Below are 5,768 nucleotides of genomic sequence, written 5' to 3'. Positions count from 1 at the left end.
GATCTTTCTCATTTAAACTGAAATGTTATTATTATGATAATCATCTCCTGTACTTGCCAGAATATGTGAAGCAAGAGCACCACATAATGGGTGCCAACGCTCGGCTGCAGATGCAGTTGTGAATAAATGAAAGCTTGAAATGCTTGAAACTGAGAATCAGGACCTGCAGAACACAGTGGTGTTATTAAGACATAATTCAGCGAATAGAGACCACTAACGAAATCCTGAACATTCGCAAGCTCCAACGGTAACCAATATACATAATGATGCGTCAAACTATAATATCCCAGATAATAGCAAAAATGGGTTAAGTTCACATCAACTCATATTTCATAGGCTGGATATTAACGACATTAAGCTCCAACATCATCTTGAAACTCAGAATATAAAATTCCAGATACAAATTCTTGAACTTCAAAAAGAATTAATCCAGCTTAGATCGTCTGGAATGCAATCGAACATACATTATCATAACAATGAACAACATAGTATGGCCCCACACATATACTAGGAAGTACAAAATCCAACCGGTCAGCAGTGGGTTCCTCAACTACATCTCTTGCAACCAGCCCCCTTAATAGTACAGCAGTCTACAACACACTATGTGCCACAACCATCGATAGTGTATCAGGAACCAGTAAGATACGTCCAGCCATCAATTTTCAATCCACCAACAAAAGTACCTAGCCAACATATAGAGAGACTTTCTATCCAATGTAGAGCTTACACCACCCACCTGTTGCAACCAGCTCCATGGTCAATCAAAGGTCTACAGCACGCACAGCACCAACCGGGTATGCAGATGATACACAGACCTAGCTCCTATCCACAGGTTCTGTATGGCATAAACAATGGAACAAAGACATCACGAGTTGCATCCGGAAATCCAATCTTCTATTCTAGAACGCCATTTCTAAACACCACTTCCTGTCTACAGCCAAACGTCGCTTCTGATATACAGCCTTCAAACGTCGCTCCTAGTTTACAGCCGCACAGTGTCACCTCTAGTATGCAGCCTCCAAATGTCAACTATGGCAAGCAGCCTCCAAATGTCATCTCTGGTATGCAACCTCCAAAGGTCGCTTCTAGTATACAGACGCACAATGCCACCTATAGTATGCAGCCTAGAAATGTCGCATCTGGTATGCAGCCTCCAAATGTTGCCTCTGGTATGCAAGATCCAAATGTCGCCTCTGGTATGCAGCCTCCAAATGTTGCCTCTAGTATGCAACCTCCAAACATCCCCTCTGGTATGAAGCCTCCAAATGTCACCTCTGGTATGCAGCCCTTAAATGTCGTCTCTGGTATGCAGCCTCCAAATGTTACCTCTGGTATGCAGCCTCCAAAGGTCGCCTCTGATATGCAAACTCCAAATGTCACCTCTGGTATGCAGCCTTCAAATGTCGCCTCTGGTATGCAGCCTCCAAATGTCGCCTCTGGTATGCAAGATCCAAATGTCGCCTCTGGTATGCAGCCTCCAAATGTCGCCTCTGGTATGCAACCCCCAAACGTCGCCTCTGATACGCAACCTCCAAATGTCGCCTTTGGTATGTAGCCTCCTAATATCGCCTCTGGTATGCAGCCTCCAAATGTCACCTCTGGTAGGCAAGCTCCCAACTGTCGCCCCTAGTATGCGGCCTCCAAATGGCACTTACTGGTATGCAGCCCCCAACTGTCGCCCTTTGTATGCAGTCTCCAAATGGCACCTCCGGTATGCAACCTCCAAATGTCGCCTCAGATATGCAACCTTCAAATGTCCCAGATAGTATGCGGCCTCCAAATGGCTTCTCTGGTATGCAGCGTCCAAATGTCAACTCTGCTATGCACCCTGTAAATGTCGCCTCTGGTATGCAACCTCCAAATGCCGCCTCCAATATGCAGCCTCCAAATGTCACCTCTGGTATTCAACCTCGAAATGTCGCCTCCGATATGCAGCCTTCAAATGTCGCCTCTGGTATGCAACCTGCAAATGTCGCCTCCAAATGTCCCAGCTAGTATGCGGCCTCCAAATGGCTTCTCTGGTATGCAGCCTCCAAATGGCTTCTCTGGTATGCAGCCTCCAAATGTCAACTCTGCTATGCACCCTGTAAATGTCGCCTCTGGTATGCAGCCTCCAAATATCGCCTCTGGTATGTAGCCTCCAAACAAAGCCTCCGGTATGCAACCTTCAAATGTCGCATCTGGTATGCAGTCTCAAAATGTCGCCTCCGGTATGCAACCTCCAAATGTGGCCTCTGGTATGCAAACTTCAAATGCCACCTCTGGCATGCAGAATCAAAATGTCACCCCTGGTATGCAACCTACAAATGTCGTCTCTGGTAAATGTCAACTCTAGTACGTGACCTCCAAATGGTACCTCTGGTATGCAGCCCCCTAATGTCGCCTCTAGTATGCAGCCTCCTAATGGCACCTCTGTTATGCAGCCTCGAAATGCTGCCTCTAGTATGCAGCCTCCAAATGTCACCTCTGGCATGCAACATTCAAATGTCGCCTCTGGTATGCAGCCTCCAAAAGTTGCCTCTGGTATGCAGCCTCCAAACGCCCCTTTAAATATACAACTGCACAACGTCACCTTAAGTATGCAGTCTTCAAATGTCAACTCTTGTATGCAGTCTCCAAATGTAACTTTGGAATACAACCCTTAAAAATCGTCTTCAGTATACAGCCGCATAATGTCACTCCTAATATGCAACCTCCAAATGCCAACCCTAGTATGCAGCCTTCAAAGTTGCCTCTGATATACAACCTCCAAATGTCGCCTCTGGTATGCAGTCCCCAAATGTGTCCTCTAGTATGCAGCCCTTAAATATCGTCTCTGGCATGCAACCTATAAATGTCACCTCTGGTAAGCAGCCTTCAAATGTCGCCTCTGGTATGCAACCTCCAAATGTCGCCTCTGGTTTGCAGCCTCCAAATGTCGCCTCTGGTATGCAACCTCCAAATGTCGCCTCTGGTACGCAACCTCTAAATGTCGCCTCTGGTATGCAACCTCAAAATGTCACCTTTAGTAAGCAGCCTCTAAATGACACTTCTGGTATGCAACCTCCAAATGTTGCTTCTGGTATGCAGCCTCCAAATGTTGCCCCTAGTATGCGGCCTCCAAATGTTGCCTCTAGTATGCAGCCTTCTAATGGCACCTTTGGTATGCAACCTCCAAATGTCGTCTCTAGTATGCAGCCTCCAAATGTCGCCTCTAGTATGCAGCCTCCAATTGTCGCATCTGGCATGCAACATTCAAATGTCGCCTCTGGTATGCAGCCTCCAAAAGTCGCCTCTGGTATGCAGCCTCCAAAAGTCGCCTCTGGTATGCAGCCTCCAGACGTCCCTTTTAGTATACAACTGCACAACGTCACCTATAGTATGCAGTCTTCAAATGTTAACCCTTGTATGCAGTCTCCAAATGTTACTTTGGAATACAACCCTTAAACATCGTCTCCAGTATACAGCCGCACAATGTTACTCATTCAATGCAGCCTCAAAATGCCAACTCTAGTATGCAGCCTTCAAAGGTCGCCTCTGATATACAACCTCCAAATGTCGGCTCTGGTATGCAGTCCCCAAATGTCGCCTCTAGTATGCAGCCCTTCAAAGTCGTCTATGGCATGCAACCTCCAAATGCCAACTCTAGTATGCAGCCTTCAAAGGTCGCCTCTGATATACAACCTCCAGATGTCGCCTTTGGTATGCAGTCCCCAAATGTCGCCTCTAGTATGCAGTCTTTAAATGCGTCTCTGGTATGAAGCCTTTAAATGTCGCCTCTGGTATGCAGCCTCCAAATTTGCCTCTGGTATGCAACCCCCAAATGTCGCCTCTGATACGCAACCTCCAAATGTCGCCTTTGGTATGCAGCCTCCAAATATCGCCTCTGGTATGCAGCCTCCAAATGTCACCTCTGATAGGCAGCCCCTCATTGTCGCCCCTAGTATGGGGCCTCTAAATGGCTTAAATCATGCCTTGGGGGAAAAAAAATGCCCCGGAGTCACAGCGGCTATTTGTTCAATCTAGGACCATCTTGTCCTTCTTGTTTTGTTATCCACCTCTGACGATGGAATAATATAGATTTACGTATGTTAGTGTAACTGTCACAACTCCTGTTCGCCTTCATCTGAGTAATCGAGCAGCAATTTTGAAATATCTTGGCACAAACTGTCACCATATGAATTCATTGTCCAGACCCATGCATCAGCAGATTAAGTTTAAGGTCATACATGAAGATCAAAGCATTTTGACTCCTCTTTAATTCATTCATCCCAATTAAACAAATTTCTTGAAGCTTTGCTCAAGCCTTCACATTAAGGTGTCATGCAGAACCACTGTTTTGATCCAATATCCAAGTTGAAGGGTTTTCTTTAAACCTTGCTCAAATATTCACATCATAGAATCAATTTGCAGAACCCATCCACTGGCTTTGCCAAAAAGGGTCAGGGTCACTTTTGAAGGTCAAAAGATTGAACATGTTTATAGTTTTTTGAAAGATTACATTTTTGTTGTATGGGAGGAGACCTACATCTCCTTTTGTGTCAAAAACAATCCATTAGTTTAAACTGTATCTATCATAATCTGATTTTAATGTCAAATGCAAATCTTTCAATTTTCTATTACATACATTTGAAATGGCTTTATTATGTATATTAAAATAGTGAAACTCAAGAAACATTATCGGGAGGGAAATTAATCTGCTAGTCTTTATTCCTACTTGTCTATACAAGATAAAACATACAATACGAAATTTGACATAAAGTAATGATTAAAGCTTGGGTCACGTAAAATGACATGTCTAATTATGAAGTTTTTCCTTTTTAGACTGGCGAGTTTGCAGTGTCCACACCAGCCGCTTTCACCCTTGCTTTTCCAGAGTCTGAGGTAACAAAACACTTGGCCATGTGATTATTAACCACTCAAACATTAGATAAATGTACATGCCAAATATGAGCATATTCACAAATATTCAAGAGATTTCTTGATTTCATCTTTAGCAAAAACATTTAAAGAAAGTTCTCTCTGTGAAAGATGTGAATAGGAATATGTTTACATGTATATGAAGGAGTTTTAACGTCTGATCACAATGTCATATGAAAGCCTCCCAATTTCTTAAAGCATTATCGGTTTTGTTAAATATTAAATTAACATGTAGTCATACCCCCACTGAACATTTGGCGTTATATAGGTCAAAGTCACACTTAAAGTTCAATGGTAATAATTTTGGATTGTTTTGCGTTTCCAGGCTGTAATTTTGTCATTCATCATAGGCTTTTGTAATTACTTGCCACGAATATTGCCATCATTGGATGGACGTGTCTTTCTCCATGGTCAAAGGCCTTTGTGCCTCCAGTTTATTGAGGTGTAATAGATTTTCCTTTGTTCGCCTGTCCGTCCTTCAGTAAATGTTATCTCTTCATAGCTTCAAAAGTATTTGGCACTGAGTCGCCAAAATTTACAGGGTTTTTATGTGTAGCACCACAGCTAGAATTTTGCATTTACTTTGGATCAACTATTGTTGCTGAAAAAAAATGCTTTATAATTCTTGTCAAACCGTCAATGCTATAGATAAGATTGTGCAATTGCAATATTGACGTTTTTTTTTAATTCTAAGATATTTTGTGAAACAAGTCAGTAAAAATATTTCATGTTATGACATTGAGTTTTATTAATATTTTACAAAGTATATATCTTTCCAAATGAAATTAAAAACAGATTTGAACAATAAATTTCACGTTGGTTTTAAAGGTCTGGATAATTTAAAATAATGTTAAGTTAAAAAAGACACT

This window comes from Dreissena polymorpha, unplaced genomic scaffold, assembly GCF_020536995.1.
Source record: "Dreissena polymorpha isolate Duluth1 unplaced genomic scaffold, UMN_Dpol_1.0 chrUn004, whole genome shotgun sequence".
Lineage (NCBI taxonomy): Eukaryota > Metazoa > Mollusca > Bivalvia > Myida > Dreissenidae > Dreissena > Dreissena polymorpha.
The sequence above is the reverse complement of the archived record's forward strand: the minus strand, read 5'-3'. Positions refer to the sequence as shown.